General features: G+C 41.5%; 1 protein-coding gene across 2 annotated transcripts in view; it reads right to left on the bottom strand.

The window, feature by feature from the left end:
• LOC109043598 (Ca[2+]-channel protein alpha[[1]] subunit T) overlaps positions 1-19,937 on the bottom strand; it is a 370,781-nt gene that overhangs the window by 246,373 nt on the left and 104,471 nt on the right. The gene's annotated exons all lie outside the window — the stretch shown is intronic.

Consider the following 19,937-nt stretch of genomic DNA (forward strand, 5'->3'; position numbering starts at 1 on the left):
TTTTCCCCCCCATGAATTTCCTTCTTTTATATCACGGATGTTTTTGTCCACGGTGTCACCCCATACAAAACCTTATTTCTTAATATTTTAAAAATTTGCAATTATTAATACTTTAACATTATTATAAATTTTTTTTTTTTTAATATTAGAGAAAAAATATTTTTTTAAAAAATATTACCAAAATATGTATTTATTAATTTTTTAATAATATTTCTTTGTAATATATTTAAAATATTTTCCAAATATATTCTTAAAAAATATTTTTATTAAATATTTTAAAATTATTTAAACAAATTTTCATCAATATTTAAGTTAACATAAAAATAAAATCGTTTCAGAAAAAGATAGAAAAAATACTTTTAACATTTTTTTATGTTAATATAAATAAAACACTTTTAGGAAAATATTTTAAAAATATAAATAAAATACTTTGAAAATGTTTTCAAAGGCAATATTGTTATGAAAATATTTTTAAAATTATGACAATATTTTCAAAATATTTTAAAAATATTTCGTACTTTCTGGGTATTAAGGTGTTCGCTGCAAACACTCCATAGGTTTTAATGGCATAACAATCGATATATCGCAATTCACGCCACGCCACTGGTCGGACCCTCCGGTGAACTCGGTGGACCCACATATTTTACTGTGTAGGAAACATGTGACATTTGGCTGATAGATTACCATCTGAAGAACCTAAATAAATGACTGGGTTTTTGCTCTGAATCCCTGGGAACTGTAGGGGATAAGGGAGGGAGGTCAAGGTTTAATTCTTTGAATGTTAATGGCTTGTAGGTACAGTAGAAGTTATTGCAATTTTCTTTTTTGCGCTAGGCTCAGTCTAAAAAGAATTGTTTGCAAGTGCTCTAACTTGAAGAACTGTTGATTTTTCACTGAATTATGGCGCTTTCAATGGTGTTATTACCTTTTTCCCAACCATTTTTACGCTGTTCTGACTCCATGCTTTACTGAATTGATGTCAGGGTCACAAACCTATTTTTTTCTGAACCTTTGACGCAGGAATATCTAACAAAGTTTCATGACCACCTTTATTTTTGTCCTCAATGAAGAAAGAAATTGTATGTTATACATCAGCAGCTGTGATAATTGTATTCCTAGACAGCACAACTTGTGTCATAATTTAAAGCAATATTTATTTTTGTTATTTAATGTGTGTTTACATCATTGTATGAAGCGTCAGTGTGATGAAAATACTCAATAAATTTGTTTTTTCTCAGTACCATTACGTAACTTCTTAAAACCATCATTTACATTCCCCATTTGTTTCTACCATCGGAAACTAAACGCAGTCCATAATCTCAGAATCGAATTCCGCTTCATTTTTTTAGCTAGTTTAAGGGTCCCCTTTCATGAAGAAAATGGATAATAAAGATGAGGAAAAAGTATATCGAAACACACAAAATATGGTTACTCATCAGCCCATACTCTATCAGCTATTCCCACTGGTTTTTAAACATTTTCCAACATTTTTCAAATGTTGACCAGATCCCTAGTGTCTTAGTTCGCTTTGTCTCTTGTTCTATTCCTCTTCATCATGCACTGTGACAATTCGTCACTCTAATTAACTTGTTTAGCTGTGTTTTATGTTTGTAACTGCTTGCTGAACATGGGCCAAACCCGAAATGCATCCAAGCTAATAAACTATTCTTCAACAACCATATTTTGCTTGTTTCGGTTTACTTTTTCCTCAGCTTTATCATAGCAGCACGCGAGATGCGTTTTTCTAGTTAAAATGAATAATCCTGACCCACTTGCTGCAAGCAACTCTTACCGCTCCCAAGTTGTTCACGTTGCCTTGAAAACTAGTGATGACCGAACTGCTGAAAGCAAATATTACCCCCTGTTCCCAAATGTCACTCAAATTGCCTTATCAAAAATTGAAGGCGAATCGCTGGAATTCATTAAGCAACACTGCAAGTGGAAAAATATTCGACAGCTAGTATTTACGTGTTCCAAACAAATCTATGGGGGCAAATCCGCTATAGTCAACTATAATTGAGGACACCGCACCAAAAACAGCCTATAGGCGTATGGGTCGTTATTACGCCCATCTGCTTTTCGGATTTCACTTACCCTGGACTATGCTGTGGTAGCGATAGAATATAGATTGGTAACGGCTTTTTTAAAATTAAATATATTAGAGTGTAAACCCAAAATGTATCACAAAATCTACCCGGCATCCCTCAATAGAAGGGCTAGGTCACCCAAAAACACCAAAACAGGGTATCTGCATAGAAAAGTCTGCTCAATATATCAAAAACAAAACTTTAAATACGTTTTTCTCAAAACGCGGTTTCCAGGTATAGGCTGTTCTTGGCGCGGTGTCCTCAATCGAAATAGCCTTCATACACGCTGGCCATGTCGATTTTCTTAGACAATTTTGCAGTCGTGAATGCATAGCTTAAGTGCGCTCCAGCTAATATAGTATTTAGCAAATGGGTGGTTTTTATACAAGGATTAAAAATAAACAAGTGGTACGGAATACGAGTATAACAAAAGAATATGAAGTGTGCAAAACGATTATCCGGGTATCGGAACTTGGCTGTTTTGAAAACGCCTTCAAATGCAGCGTGATACCTTACGCATTCCGGAGAGTTCAAATAGTTGTATCATTGCGCCGTAAGAATGTGACGGAAGATTTAAATGGAAATAGCCTCCATGCACGCTGGGCTTGTCGATTTCCTTCGACATTTTTGCAGTCGTGAATGCATAGCTGAAGTGCTCTTCAGCTAATGTAGTACTTAACAAATGGGTGGTTATTACACGAGGATTAAAAATAAACAAGTGGTACGGAATATAACAAAAGAATATGAAGTATGCAAAAGGATTATCCGGGTATCGGAACTTGGCTGTTTTAAAAACGCCTTCAAATGCGGCGTGATACCTCACGCATTCCGGAGAGTTCAAATAGTTGTATCATTGCGCCTTAGAAATGCGACGGAAGATTACAATTGAAATAGCCTCCATGATTTGGAAACACTGTAATCGCGCTGGTTCCATTTTGTTAGCTGCGATCCAGTCGGCAATAAGAGTTTACTTCGCAGTTTTTTTGGGTTTATTTCCTCTTAAACCAAATAAAGTCGATTAATTCTCTCGATTGATCGAAATTCATGATCAAGCAAGTGTTCGAATTGGTAATTGGGAGGCACTAATCAATAGAAAATCGGCTACAACGACCCCAAAGCTACCCTAGCTCACACCCAGTTGAAGACAAACGTCACGCATTCGTCGAAAATACAGCATCGATCAGCGCGGAAGCATTCGTGACCCCAACATTCAGACGCAACCAATTTCTTATCGGGAAGATCATCGACAGATACGTCACATTCTCCGCAGCTTTTAAGCCGAGGGCGGCACGAAATTAGAAACGTCTTCCCCTTTTTTCCCTCCTGTCAAGAGTTAAGACCTCGTCTCTCCATTCTTACGCAACCCCACTTAGTAGTGGTCATGCAAGGGGAGTGCGTACTATGCTATCTCCGTCATCTCCGCAACTCAGCTCTCGTCGATCAAGAAGTTGCCTTCGGTCGCGAAGTGCGAAATGAACTTTAGCAAGAGCTTCGCAAAAGTACTCGGATATCTTCCGCCAAATTGGCGGCTTTATCTAACCGTCCCCTCGAGACGATGTTTCTTTGTCTGCACCGAGGCCTTGAGATAGGGGTGAGAAAGCAAGGTAAAGGACACATTTTTCCTAAGCAGCAAGACGGTCATTGACATATTTTGTTTGTCAGAGGGGCCAGACTTGACTAAAATGAAATGGAGGTACGTGATTGGCCGGATATGCAAATCAGACGACTGGCAACAATGTCGTGAGATATGCGACCAATTACATCGCTTAATTCCATTCTAGTCTCATAGGTGGATCCAGCGAAGGCGTGGGGGGCGCATACCCTTCCCCTCCTTCATCCGAGAAAAAAAAGAAAAGGGAAAAAAGAAAGGAAGGAAGGAAGGAAAGTAGTAAGGAATAAGGAAGGAACGGAGGAAAGAAGAAGGAAGGACGCTTATATTTGGTAATTATTCATGCGAAATTAACCTAAACTACATGTTAGATATATGCTTTATAAAATTTAGAAACATTTCTAGGGAGCCGCCAGACCCTTCTGACGACACCAGCCCCCCCCCCCCCCCTCCGTGCGAAGTGTCTGGGTTCGCCTATGCCTAGTCTAGTCTTGTCCTTCAGACGATCGAATAATTCGATCAGATTCGTGATGCCTCGAGAAGTCCACAAAAATACTTTTAATATAATTGATTGTGTTGCCTTTGTCCATGTGTACTTGAAAGTCCTAAAAAGTGTCATCACTCGGTTATACCTCTGTCACTACCGTTTAAATAATTGGTCTCTCTTTTCTTCCGAACTGAAAAATTACTTTGCATAAGCAATTGACATTGTAGGCGTTGTTGAGAGAGCCAGACAAATCTTACCATCAGCTAGAAAGTATTGGTGATCAGAATTACAATGAATCTCTCATTGGTTCTATCGAAACATGTAGCGAGATCAATAAATTGTACTTCCCGGTAGATGTGTTGCCTGTCTGGCGAACAAATTAAAATGAAGGTGAAAATAGGTTGACACATTGTTTATTGGAGCAACCAGCAATGGGACGATCATTGAAATTTCGTGTTTGTCAGGTTCAGATTAATTGCATGGGTAAAAGGGTGTGATCGGTCGGGCGTGTCTTATTGCTGCTTTGTCGTGCCTACAGGAGAATTTTTACGAATGGATTTGGTCGACTTTTTAACCAGACCGGCAGAGTTGCAAACCATAGGAGAAAAACTCTCTGGTGCTGTCAAGAATTAAACTCATAGCTACTTGATAAGTGGCCAACGTATGCACCCACCCACTTTTTAACCCTTCTATTATAATAGCAAAATCTGCACTTATGCGCCTTGTCCCCCAAGCCCCTCAAGTGATTGCAAGTACATCACTAATGGGTGGCTGCAGCTAATAAATACTCAAAAACTGGAAGAATCACCTTAAAAACAAGGAACCTTTCGGAACAGTCCTTATCGTTAACAAAAAAAAAACGGAACCGGTATACCTACTCTCTTGCCGTCAAGTATTTTTATTTCAAGATCAATATAAATGCAGAAGTCTGGAGACATTACGGATGCAGTGATTCACCATGATCTCCTCAACGACCATTCACCTGTGCGTAGCGCTGAGTTTCGCGAGTTTCGCGCCAAATTTTTCGGCAACGGAAGTTAAAAGGAGCGTCGAAGGGTATGCAGGACGTTCTCGCCGGATCAATATCCTCTCCGTCGTTGACACAGAGTCCCTGATCAATGACTACAGTTACTCAGGTGAGGCATCACTCATTTGATATGTATTTAATCGGGCGTTCTTTTTCTGTCTTAATATCCGTTGTGTAAGGTGATTCGACGGCCACCATATTTTTTGTCGGAACTACATGCAATAATATCACATCGATTATCTTCATATTTTCAGCTACTCATCATTTCCCTCAAATTTTAAGATATCGCATTTCTGTTCCCACGAGACTAAATAATTCACTTTTTGTCAAAGAAATTCAACTCAAAAAAGGCAGGGTCATCCTGGAGGAAAAATATCGCGCTCGAGTACAGTTGTGATACCAGTATCGAATGCTATATTTTTCCTCCAAAAACACTCTGCCTTAATTACGTTGGATTTGTTTGTCTTTTGCAAGAGAATTCTTTAGTCTCGTGAGAACAGAGATGCGATCTCAAAATTCGATGAAAATGACATGCAGTCGAAAACATGAAAGTAACCCATGCGATACATCGCATGTCGTTCTGACAAAAAATATGACGGACATCGAATCACCCTAAGAGCGGACCCGATTGAAGTCCACACCTTCAAGCTCTGAGCCGTGCCCCAAAGCGCCGGATACACCTGCTTGCTAGACGCGCGTCTAGACGCGAAAAGTAGGCTCCGATCCGATCCTACTTCGAGTGAGTTGCAACCTAATGGAGATGTTGCATGTGTGAGGAATTTGCGATTTGACTACTGATTCTTACGTAAAAGTTCGCGAGAAACACGATGGTGCCACTGGTTTGCTCTGAATTTAACTCCCGAGCTCAAAAAAAGCTCTCAAGTTGAGGCCAAAATGGAGGGGATATCCCACCCTACCCTGAGAGTTCACCTCTACATCAAAACAAACTCTCCATGCAAATGTAGAGAGGAAATACAATAGCAGGGTTGCCACTTTATTTGGGGACTCCAAAACTGAAAACACGGCAACCCTGCTAATGTATTTGCTCCCTATCTTTGCATGGAGAGTTTGTCTTGATGTAGAGGTGGACTCTCAGGGTAGGGTGGGATATCCTTTCCATTTTGGCCCCAACTTGAGAGCTTTTTTTGAGCTTGGGAGTTGATTTCAGAGAAAACCAGTGGCACCATCGTGTTTCTCGCGAACTTTTACATAAGAATCAACAGTCAAATACATTAGCAGTGTTGCCGTGTTTTCAGTCGTAGAGTCCCCAAATAAAGTGGCAGTCCTTTCAGTGTATTTGCTCCCTATCTTTGCATAGAGAGTTCGTCTTGATGTAGAGGGGGACTCTCAGGATAGCGTGGGATACTCTCTCCGTTTTCACCTCAACTTGAGAGCTTTTTTTGAGCTTGGGAGTTGATTACAGAGAAAGCCAGTGGCACCATCGTATTTCTCGCGAACTTTTACGTAAAAGCCAGTAGTAAAATCGCAAATTTCTCACACATGCCAGCATCTCCATTGGCTACGGAGAATGCGGAATTGCGGAACACGGCCAAAGGCCTACTCGCCGCTCCAGACGCGCGTCTAGCTCGCAGGTGTACCTGGCGCTTCAGGAGCCTCGTCCTGAGAATATTTTTGTCCTTGACGTGTCCGCAGGACGCGGGCCGCCGAGCCAGGACCCGAAGAACCCGAGCGTGGTCCCGGACAAGCGCGTCTTCATGATGAGCCCGGAGAGTTGGGCGCTGGGGGGCCAAGGGACGGCCCAGCTGGTCACAAGGGGGAGGGTCGGCGACGTGGTGCGCTGGTTCGGCGTCTCCGAGACGGACAACCTGGACACCTCGGTCATCATCTACCGCGCCGAGTTCCCCCGCCCGATCGTCGACGAACCGCAGCTCCAGATCCTCGAGGCCCCGTCCATCGAGGCATCCGTCCATCCAGATCCTGGTGACCACTCGACTCGCTCGCAGCAGCCGCCGCGGAAACACACCGCCGTTCTGACGACGACCGGCACCCTGTCCGGCTACGCCAAGTACAGCGTCTCGTTCGCCCTCTACACCAGAGACCCGGTCGACTCCACGCCCCGACTCTTCGGCTACTTCAAGTGGGATCCCATATACGTGAGCGATAACGTAATGTGAAACAAGGTAGATCAAGGTAGGGACCGAGGATCTAGAAACTATAGACAGGGTGATCCTACACTATGCCAACAGTCAGATTCGTAACACACCAGGAGCAACAATTGAGCCGAGTTTAGCAGAAAGGAACCGACCCACATTTTCAAAAAAATTGAGTTAAGAGTGTTTCGAAGGTCCAAGCATTTTTAGGCGGAAGCCGCTTATTTTCTCCTGCCGAAAACTGAAAGTCGAAAAACAGAAATTACTTTGTGAATAGAGGCGTTTAAGTTTATTCTCTACATTGAGCTTTGTGCAGGAATAAAACTTCAAACCTCTTCTTCTCAGTTTCAACTTAACCCTGAGATGACAAACCGTTTTTACCTACACGAATGCCTAACCCGGGCCTGCGAGGCATGTATTGAGAATATATGGTTATTTATGATAGCTTTGATGCTTTTTTCTCTGTTTTTTTTTTTTTTTTTTTTTTTTTTAAATTTCATTATTTTCATACTTCGTCCTCTATAACCAAGGCTCCAAATGCTCTTTCCACCCATAAACTGCCTCCCTGCCCCTCTTAATCACTCCCTCCTCTCCCCAGTCCCCTCAGATCTAGGAGCCTCTCATTCTAAACACATTTTAAAATCTTTTTTGAGATTTTGAGGAAGTTGCATTGAAGAAACATTATTACCCCTAGAAGTATACTTTAATTTGAGAGGGAGGGGGCAACCTTACCCACCCCTTACACCTCCCCCTTCTCCCGGTAGCCAAAAAAATTAGTAATTTACGATTTGTTTCTTTCAAAGTTTTGCACAGAGAGGGTTTATTTTTTTTAATTTCGTGAAAAGAAAAGAAAAGTCTAAAATTTATTGTTGTTATGTATTGAATACTTCTTCTTTACTTCAAATTTGTCGACGAATTAGAACAAATTTTGGATATTACAGTGATATATAAGGTAAACGCGGGACAAAATTTCTTGTTCAGTTTCTAATGGTTTTCCTGAGATTTTCCTGGAATTGCTGTTGCTGAGAAGTGGTCATGGAGGTAATATACTGTCTAAGAACCGTCAAAGCACCATGCGTTATTTTCTTACAACTAAGAGGTATAACGTCTTTACATATTCACCGTATCACAAGAAGCACCTAAAATAAGAAGAATAATAAGTAAATAAATAAGTCTGATTTTCTTGACTTTCAGTAATTTATTTTATGTTTTGCATTTCTTAAAATTTTTCCTACTTTTGTATCATTGTCCGTCGTCCTACTACTACAATCATTATTCTTTATCTGCTTTTACTTTCTGACGATCTAAGAGTTTTTACAAATTAATTTGCGGTGTTTCTTGTGATACAGTGAATATGTGAAGGAGTTACCTTTTAGTTGTATACAACTACAATTACTCAGGTGAAGCATTATTTATTTGATATTTTTTTAATCGGGCGTTATTTTTCTGTCCTAATATCCGTTGTGTAAGGTGATTCGACGGCCACCATATTTTTTGTCAGAACTACATGCAATAATATCACATCGATTATCTTCATATTTTCAGCTACTCATCATTTCCCTCAAATTTTAAGATATCGAATTTCTGTTGTCACGAGACTAAATATTTCACTTTCTGTCAAAGATTTTCAACTCAATAAAAGCAGGAGGGTCTTCTTAGAGGAAAAATATCCCATTCGAGTACAATTGTGATACCAGTATCGAATGTTGTATATTTCTTCCAAAAACACCCTGCCTTAATTCAGTTGGATTTGTTTGTCTTTGGCAATGAATTCTTCAGTCTCGTAAAAACAGAAATGCGATATCCAAATTCGGTAAAAATGACGTGCAGTCGAAAACATGTCGACATCGCGATACATCGCATGTCGTTCTGACAAAAAATATGGCGGCCATCGAATCACCCTACGGGCGGACCACATTGAAATCCAGATCTTCAAGCTCTGAGCAGCACTCTAACGCGCCGGATACACCTGCTTCCTAGACGCGCGTCTAGACGCAAAAAGTAGGATCCTATCCTACTTCGAGATAGTTGCAACCTGATCGGCGACGGAGAATGCCGAACACGGCCGAGGGCCTACTCGCCGCTCAAGACGCGCGTCTAGCTCGCAGGTGCATCTGGCGCTTCAGGAGCCCTGTCCTGAGAATATTTTTGTCCTTGACGTGTCCGCAGGGCGCGGGCCGCCGAGCCAGGACCCGAAGAAGCCGAGCGTGGTCCCGGACAAGCGCGTCTTCATGATGAGCTCGGAGAGTTGGGCGCTGGGGGGCCAAGGGACGGCCCAGCTGGTCACAAGGGGGAGGGTCGGCGACGTGGTGCGCTGGTTCGGCGTCTCCGAGACGGACAACCTGGACACCTCGGTCATCATCTACCGCGCCGAGTTCCCCCGCCCGATCGTCGACGAACCGCAGCTCCAGATCCTCGAGGCCCCGTCCATCGAGGCATCCGTCCATCCAGATCCTGGTGACCACTCGACTCGCTCGCAGCAGCCGCCGCGGAAACACACCGCCGTTCTGACGACGATCGGCACCCTGTCCGGCTACGCCAAGTACAGCGTCTCCTTCGCCCTCTACACCAGAGACCCGGTCGACTCGACGCCCCGACTCTTCGGCTACTTCAAGTGGGATCCCACGTACGTCAGCGATAACGTAATGTGAAACAACACTGGGAAAAAAAAAGGAAGAAGAAATATGGTAGGTTTTACCATACTCTGATGCAGTGATATACGAACACGGTGATAAACACCAGCCTCAATGGTAGCATTCATATCATATTGTGGTAAGTATCGCCAGAATTCCGGTGAATACTACCATAATAATATGAAACAACACTGAAAAAACAAATGTGGTAGGTTTTACCATACTCTGATACAGTGATACGAGCATGGTAATAAACATCAGACTCAATGGTAGCATTTATACCATATTGTGGTAAGTATCGCCAGAATTCTGGTGAATACTACCATAATCCTGGTTTTTCCACTAAACAGTATCACCAAGTAAAAAATCTAGTAGACTTCTCGCTGATGTTACCATACTTTTTTTTTCAGTGAAGGTAGATTTACAAAGGTAGGGACCAAGGGTCTAGAAACTATGGATACACTGGAAAAAAAACACATTGGATCTAGAGTCCAGACTCTTAAAAACATCGACAAAAAAAATACTCTTGATTCAATCGGATTTTTGCTTAAATCAAGAACCAAGCCTCTTAATTTGATCGGATTTACTTTTGATTTAAGCAAAAATCTGATTGAATCAAAAGTATTTTTTCTTGTCAATGTTTTCAAGAGTCTGGGGTCTAGATCCAATGTGTTTTTTTTCCAGTGTAGGGTGATCCTACACCACGCCAAAACTGCCGTACTTAAGAACGTCATATGAGCCTTCAGACGCTGCCAAGTTTCCTTCGATAAAAACCGAATATATTTGAAAAATTGTGAGTATTTTTTTTTTCAAAATTTTCAGACAATTATGTGCAAGATTTAATCTCAAATATCTGAAAATTTCAAGAAAAAATATGCATGAATGTCGCCGAAAATACACGCTTTATCAAAGGAAATTTGGCTACTCTCGAATGTTCATACTGCGTTCTTCCTTAGCACGGCAGAACAGCGAGATTCGTAACACACCAGGAGCAACAATTATGTCAGGGGGTAGTAGGTTTCCTTGTTTTGTTATGGGACTGTTGCTGAATAAAGACTTATATCAAATTCAGAACCAACTGTTTGGAAATCTGTATCCAGGTATGAAACTTGAGCATTCTAGAAGTGAGTTAACGATAAAATTTTCAACGCTAAATCAATTATTGTAAAAATTTCCGTAAGATCCCATGTAATTGATGTTATCGAGAGTAGCAATTGGACAGTTCCACTCCCCGCCCGTCTATCGAACGACCGCTCCATGTGTGTTACGTTTTTTCGTAGGCCACCACCAATCTACAGTTGCTATGTCGTTAGTAGGAGCGTAAGAAGATTTCCTATGAGCCTCAGCGCGTAATCACACGGTCCTGTGACGTGAACGAAAGGCAACTCCATAACCACGCGTTATACATTGACGCTAGACTAACACAAATACTTCTAAATCTCAATATTATCAATACGATTCCAGTAATTGAACTGTTTGAGTCAAGATAAAAAGGACTTCACGAATTTATTTAATAATTGTATGAAAAAACACAAAGTTATGATGATATAACAAGGTGGAGAAATGGTGCTGGGTCCACACCATTTCTCCACCTTGTCACATACAGTTCTGGCCACTTTCAAGTGTTTTTTTCTCAGTTATGATAATAGTTATTCGAGGGATCAGAAATAACATCCAAAATGGAGGTCGGAAAGAGGTTTTTGGAGAGCTAATCAGAGACGAGAACGAGACAATGTTCTGTCCACACCTCCGTAAATCTACCTTGAATTTGAAAGAAGAAGGAAGGTAGTAGAGTACCTTAGGGTAGAGTATCGCTGTGTGAGGGCCGCTCTTGATTGGCTCTTCCACCTTACGTTTTCATGCGGTTTTAGGACCCGCAAAAATGGCGGACGGTTGCAAGTGGATGTAGACGAAGAATCACCGAAAATGTGGTTTTATTTACTTTTATCATCGTCAAGTAATTACTTAAAATTTGATGTAAATAAAAAATAATGTAAATTCTGTTCGTTTTTCATTTGTCATATTGATTGGTATCTTATTGAGCCAAGGGTCGAGTTTAAGGAAAGAAGTCTCAGATCGTCTCCAGGAACGTCCTTTTAGTAATTTCCTCATCGGACTTCGATTTTGGACAACCGGAATTCTTGCTGTTCCAATGAAGTTTATATTATTGCAATATGTTCCTTCTCTCACGAAAGAGCCTAACTATATTTCAATGCTAACAGATTTCTCCGCGCAAATTGTATTTTTCCAGGGGGATTTTAGGAATTTCCGACCGAAAATTTCACTAATTTCTCCTCTTATCTCAAGGAAAAATCAGACAATTGTTTGACAAAATCTATGTAGGTTTGTCCTCGTTAAAATATAATTATTTGAGTTAATTTTGCAACATTGGAATGGAGTTACGCCTTTTCGTGCGGAAAACGACAAATAGTCCCGTCGAGACAAACGGAGTTTAATAAGATTGTCTGAAATTGGAATCCAATAAATAAATCATTAACAGAAAAAATTGCTCCATGTTATGCTTATCCATAATAAGCTCAACAGTTATGGCTGAAATTTTTCCGTGGAAACTACAAGACTGAATTTCACTTCACCATATGAAAGTTGACGACTGCCTGGAGAGTCCCCTAGCCATCTCGGCCAAGCGCGACGCACAGTGGATCAAGTCAATGAGAGTGGTCGGACATGACATTTTTTTACTAAAACTGTAAATTTTGATGTTTTTCCCGTTACCTTTTAAATTTCAAGGGGTGCTTTTCAGCAGAAAATTTCACAAGAAAACCAATGAAAACACTATTAGAACCTTAAAGTTTTATTTGGACGGAGTTATAAGCGTTTAAAGTTTCCAATTTCGATCCGACCTCTTTTTTATTGGCTCAATTCACTGTGCGACGTTGTATTGCGAGGATAGCGGATAATTCATGCCGCTTGGCACGGAGGTTCAATGGCGGGTGGAGTGAGGACAAGAGGCCCCCGAAAGCTCCGGCGGATAATTTGATTTACGCCGCGGAAGAGATTTTCCGAAACTCGAGATAAAATATGCCGTTAAACGAAGCGGTTACGCGTAACATCCTATGTTGCCGTTCCCGGATCGGAGCTGAGCAGGATACTTATTTTCCGCTCAAAACAAATTTCGTCTAGAAAAATAGTCACATAATAAAAAATAAAAATAATTTTTTTTAAAAAAATGATCACATAAAAGTAGTCACATAGTAAATAGTCACATGAAAATAATTAAAAAATAGTCACATAAAAAAACACACTCAGTAGTAGAGTACTGAAGAGTTATGTTAACTTTAATACCGCAAATGAGGTAATTATGGTGATTTTATTTAATGTTAATATTCTGGTTAAGGCGATTAACTATTTCAATGAGTCTTTATTCTTAGTCTTTAGTTAGTATGGTCGAGAGGGACACTCAGTATTTTAGTCGCACGGGGGCCGAGTTTCTCGCGTAATATTTTTCAACGGGAAAATCGCGATATTTTGAAAGTAAGTTGCGATTTTTTTAATAATCTTTTGGCCATAAAACCGCTATGATCATCAACATTTGATCGAATATCCTCGAGCTTGTCGCTGTTTTATCTCTATGAAATCGCGTTTGATTAAATCGAAATTTTATCTCAATTTTTCACAATTTTTGTTCGATAATATTGCGATAAATATAGCGGGCAATAAAGTCGCGATTTTACTGCGAATTTATGCGATGAAATAGCAATTTTCAGGGGAAAGTTATCCTTTAACCCTAAACGAGGTTTCTCAAGGATCGATACATTTTTTCCAAGCAATGGTGTTGCAATCTACCAGAGCAAGATCGGGATCGGTCAATAATATAGCTCTTTGACCGAAGGTATTGTCCTAAATCTCGCCTTCAATTTCCGGTGATACGTTTTATGCTCCGTAGGTGTCTGTATAATTGCATCGCTGATGTAATTCCTTTAGCAAGACACTGTCTTCTAACGCCCATGTTTTTAAAATTAATCCCTCGCGTCGAAAGACTTCTTTTAAAGTTACACCTCGCAATTTTTTTAAATGATACTTAAATATGATTTATGCTGATTTGAAAAATAAGTTTTACACCCAAAAAGGAAAAACGAATGAACAGTTTTGCAAGGCCCTCATGACTTCTCACAAAATCAGTTAGAGGTACATGTATTTCTTTTAGGCCGGACGACAATACTCATATGACCACTTCCAACAGATGTTGAACAATGAACAGTCTAAATAATTTTCCTCTCAGAGATATTATTACTTTTTATTCGTCGATTTTTGATTATGCTCTGATGCAGGCAAAAAATTACCAAACTAATTCTTGTGTGGTCCGATTTTACGACAATCCAAATTTATTAGTTAAATATGTAGAGCTCCCGTATGGGGGACTGTACTCAGTACTGTCACAGGTTTAGCAAGCCTGCGGACCCCAGCTGGTAGCCCCTGCCTTAAAGGGGGGTGGAGATGGTCACCGGCTTCATGGCGTATGAACCACTCATCAGAGGGGCAGACAGGGCTCATAGCTGTGGTGAAAGCAGCCTGTCTAGGAGACGGTACTCCAAAATCAAACCCTGGTCCTCCAGGTTGGGGGTTGGGGCATCGGGCTAACTCCCCGATACCCGGAAAAAACTTAATGTTAAAAAGCCTAATAAAGATAGCCTCGGTGATAATGGAAAAAAACGGATTTTGCGACACAAACTACGGAAAAGGACAATGGTTTTTGGGACATGGAATGTACAGGGCATTTCTAATAAATTGACAGAGGTTGTATCGGAGGTAAAAAAGTATAATGTAGATGTCGCCGTGTTAACAGAAACGAAAAAGAAAGGCACAGGATCAGAAAACTTAGGATGTTATGATCTGTTCTATAGTGGTGTCAGTAAAGATCAACGCGCACAGCAAGGAGTCGCCATACTTATCCGGAAAAGTTTGCGTCCGTCTATAACTACTTGGGAAGCAGTAGACCAGCGGATCATCAGAATGCATCTTACACTGCATGGTCACAAGGTGGCCCTGTTAGGAGTATATGGTGTGAATGATGATGCTCCCGTCAATCTAAAGGATCAGTTCTTTGAGCAACTCAACGACGAGGTTCTGAGGGTTGGGAGGACAAGGGAGGTCATTATCATGGGAGATTTGAATGGTAGAACCGGACGAAGGAATGGTTCTAAAGTTGTTGGACCTTTCGGTGAAGAGGCGATGAATGACAACGGTGCACGCATCATTGATATGTGTGAACAAAACGAGTTGAAAATACTGAACGGATTCTACCAACATCGAGATATCCATAAGTACACGTGGGTTCAGCAAACTCGGGGGCTGAAGTCAATCATCGACTACGCGGTCACCAGGCAAACGAGTACCATGAAGGTTCAACAAGTAAGAGTTTGCCGGGGGTTCTCCTGTGGTAGTGATCACCATTTTCTCAAGGCGGAGATTGCATTTCCGGTTAAGTATGGGCTGCAGAGGAATACCTTGCAACATCAGAAGTGCCAGCCACAAGGAACGAAGATCGAACAAGTGCACTACAACATCGATAGCTTACAGCATGAAAGCGTGAAAGCGCTCTACAGGAAGCGGCTGGATGAGAAACTGGGAGTAGAAACTTTCGATACTGCGGAAGAGTTGTACCAGTTCATCAAAAGTTGCATACATTCAGCTGCGAAGGAAGCCCTGGGTATGTGTAATGAGAGCAAGGATGTACAGAAACCCTACTGGTGGGACAAAGAGGTAGAGGAGGTAATTGAAGAAAAGCGTAGGAAGTACCATGACTATCTGGCTTCTAGGACTGCAGACACCCGCGGCGCGTATAGGAAAGCCCAGGCGAGGGTTCGTCTTTTAATCACCAGGAAGAAAAACGAGTCTTGGGAGACCAACTGCTCAAGGATTGACACATACCTGGGGGGAAGGAAGAGTGCTGAGAGCTGGAAGCTGATCAAAGGCCTAAGAAGGGACATGAAACGGGACATTATATCTCCGATAACAATCTCACAGCTTGACGAACATTTTAATAAATTATTGACGGAAGGACGACCAGAGTTTCAAACGGGGAATGCTGAAAATATAGTCGAGGATCACTCAATGGAAATTCGAGTTGAGGAGGTGGTCAAAGCAATCAGGGAATTGATGAATGGAAGAGCTCCTGGGCCAGGAAACATTCCAGCCGAGTTAATTAAATGTGGGACTGGCAAGTTGGTTAACCATCTCAGGGATTTGCTGCAGAAGTGCATTGACGGTGATGACATCCCGAAAGAATGGAAAGAGGCCTGGATAACAGCGTCGCATAAAAAAGGAAGGAAGGATGACTGTGGGAACTACAGAGGGTTAGCGGTGACAGGAACGATAAGTAAAATTTATGGAAAAGTGTTGAAAGCGAAGATCGAAGAGGAGTGGACCCCGTTCGAGGCGGAGGAGCAAGCAGGTTTTAGGGCTGGTCGGTCTACCGCTGATCATCTGTTCTGTGTTACCCAGTTAACCGAAAAGAAGAGAATTGTTGGCCAGGAGCTTCATTTAGTGTTTTTGGATATTGAAAAGGCTTATGATAGTATTCCTCTTGTGAAACTCTGGGAAGTCCTAGAAGAAACTGGTTTTAGTAAAGGACTTATTGGGGCAGTCAAGCAGTTTTATCGGGGGGCTTTTGCTAGAATTAAGTGCCAAGGAAGGCTTTCAGACGGTTTTTTTGTCACCAAGGGGCTTAAGCAGGGATGTTGTCTGTCACCGACGCTGTTTAAGATATATCTAGAGCACGTTCTGAAGGAATGGAAAAGAAAGTGTGCCGGCATGGGCGTCCCTCTAAATGACCAAGAAACACTGTTCACGCTATGCTTTGCTGACGACCAGGTTGTCATAAGTCAAGATCACGATGACGCGGAGTATATGACCCGAAAGTTGGTGGAGGAGTACCGGAAATGGGGCCTCGAGGTTAGTGTCCGTAAGACAAAAAAGATGTCAGTCGGAGGTGCTCAGCAAAGCATAGTCCTGGAGGATGGTCAACATATAGAAAGTTGCGAACAATACAAGTACCTGGGGGTGAACCTGACTTCGGATGGGAAGCTGGATCAGGCCATTCGGGACCGTAATCTTCTAGGAAGGAAAGCCATCGCCATGCTTAATGGGATCCTTTGGGACCAAAGGATTTCCAAAGACAACAAGAAGAGGATTTATAACTCGGTTGTCAAGCCTATTATCACCTATGGCAGTGAAGTGTGGCAGTTGAAGAAGCGGACCCAAGAAATGCTCAAGGCGACCGAGATGGATTTCTGGCGACGATCGGCTGGAATCTCGAGGAGAGAACGTGTCAGGAATGAACGTGTCCGAGAGATAATGGGCGTTGAGGGGACGATTGTGCACGATATCATGACCAAGCAATTGGTATGGTATGGGCATGTGCAGAGAATGGCTGATACCAGGTTGCCGAAGAAGGTGTTGGAGTGGGTCCCCCCAGGTAGGCGACGGAGAGGGCGTCCAGCCAAACGGTGGGTAGAGGGCATCCATGAAGAGATGGAGAGATGCCACCTTCCGGAGGATCTCTACCATGACAGATTCCTGTGGAGAATAGGCGTCGCAGAGCGCCCTAGCGCGCCGTAAAAGCGGCTCATACATACACACAAATATGTAGAGCTATCAGCTAAAGCTATGTAATTGCAGGGCATTAAACCAAAATGGCAAGCTGAAGTCAGTTTTAATGCAACGATAAACTCGACAACATAGTGTTTAACGCGTCGTAGTTTCTGTTGTAAATCTCTTCTCTTGCTCACGCATAAAGGATATCAGTTTTAAATTTTGGTGCGCGCGGTTCTCCTGATTCCGTAGTTTCAAGGCATCTTCCACCCCATTGCTTTTAGTCTTTCATCCTACCTCCCTCCAGCTCCCTCATCCTTCACACGAGTTCGCGTTCTTGATTTTCACGACATTCCAAGTTTTTGTGAGTTTAAACGTCTGATCGTGGACGATGGTTCGCCAACTTTAGAAGAGGCGTATACAACACTGGAAAAAAATCTCTTGGATTTAGAGTCCAGACTCTTGAAAACAATGACAAAAATACTCTTGATTCAATCGGATTTTTGCTTGAATCAAAAAGAAATCCGCTTCAATTAAGAGGCTTGGTTCTCGATTTAAGTAAAAATCCGATTGAATCAAGAGTATTTTTTCTTGTCAATGTTTTTAAGAGTCTGGACTCTAGATCCAAGCGACTTTTTTTTGCAGTGAACTAGTGCGTATATTAGATGTCCTGAAGTTGCAATATCAACCATATTTTTCGGGAGCTGATAAACTTCAATGTCTAACCATTGAATTCAACTTAAAATAACGAACGGAAAACCATTTAATGGTATAACTGTGAAGAAGATGAGGGAAAATATTAGTCATTATCTGCGGTTACTTTGCCTAGACCAGGCGAAATTTCTTGCTCGCATATGGTAAAAAGTTATGTTAAACGAATCCGTGAAGTAATAAGGTTTTGAAACTCTGCATTTTTCAACACTCATGCCTTTTCATTCTTTCCGGTTTCTATCTATTTCTTGTTTTGCACTTCTTCCCACATTAAGTTCACACTCCATACCACTTCCTACAAGTTCATTTTGCGACAGCCAGGTGTATTGATTGTTGCATCCATCATGTTTGAAGGAGTTTTGAGCTCCGTGCATCTTTCATTGACTGCAATATTCCTTGTAATCCTTCTTTTGTTATTACATTTCCCTTAGTCACCCACACGTGGTATCACATGGTAGTTCTCAAATTTTCCGTATTTTTAAGAAATTCATTAGGGTCAGATGACGCTGAAGGAAGTTCATGGGGAAAAATCCCTTCCTGGTAACGACAACTATATATTATATCGTTGGTGTGCTATCAGAAGTATCATGACAATGTTCTTACCTTCCAAAATAAATGCACTTTTACCACGGCTCTGCTTCGGCAAAGTGTTGAAGGCTATGAAAGTTCCTAAAGAATAATTTCCATAAACAAATTACATATTTGTAAAACCTCTTCCAAGCGATGGCATCGATATTAATATCAATGAGCCGTAGTTGTATTGAAAGAAACTATACAAAAATGAATACAGGAGGGAAAAACTAAAGAAGCACGCAATCTTTGATTTTAACCTATTTGTGCATCTATCCTTTAGAGTCAAATACATCCAATTTTGAGCGTTTGGTTGCGCTTACTCCACGCTGCAGCACAGTAAAAGCACAAATATATGAAAAAAAAAAATTGTAGTGCTTTGGGAATCATTAAATTTGACACGGAACAACCTTGATATTTACAAAACACACATTATATTTTCTCCTCATCAATTTAAATGAGAATAATCCATGCAAAGTGTGCAAACATTTCAAAATTATGAGTTGAAAAACGCGCAGACTCCGCAAGTTTAAATATTAAAGCCTCACACAGAGCGGAGTGGCGCAGAGCGTGCCGCCAGCGCGAAAAGCGCACTGGCGCCCACAAACCTAAGGGGATACTTCACGCATTGCGCAATGCTTGACGTATCCCCTTAGGTTTGTAGGCGCCGCGCGGCCGTGCCGCAGCGAGCCACGGGACCTCAAACAACTATTGGGGTACAGGATAGGCGTTGCACAGTATCATACGCAATTGAAGGCGCTCCAACATATGTATTAATAATTACAGGCATCCTATACGAGCACGGAGTTTTCCTCGCAAAATAAATCAATATATGTAATACGACATTGCAATGACACAGAAAAGTAGTAATCTCAGACACTTTTGCCTTGGTTCGCATAACCTCACCACAGAACACACACACAGCCATCACGGATAATTAACATTTCGACGGTATGGAGACATTCTAATCTTTAGACAAATATGTGCTCTTTTTTTTATCATCGCCACTGGACCTTTAATGCCTAGAGCCTATACAAGTACACAATCGACAATCTAAAAGAACCTAGTCGGAGAAACCTATCTGAATCTATAGATTGAGAGCAGATGTTGGAGGAGCGACCATAAATCGACGGTGAAACCGCAAAAAAGCG

The sequence above is a fragment of the Bemisia tabaci genome, chromosome 2 (assembly GCF_918797505.1).
Source record: "Bemisia tabaci chromosome 2, PGI_BMITA_v3".
Classification (NCBI taxonomy): domain Eukaryota; kingdom Metazoa; phylum Arthropoda; class Insecta; order Hemiptera; family Aleyrodidae; genus Bemisia; species Bemisia tabaci.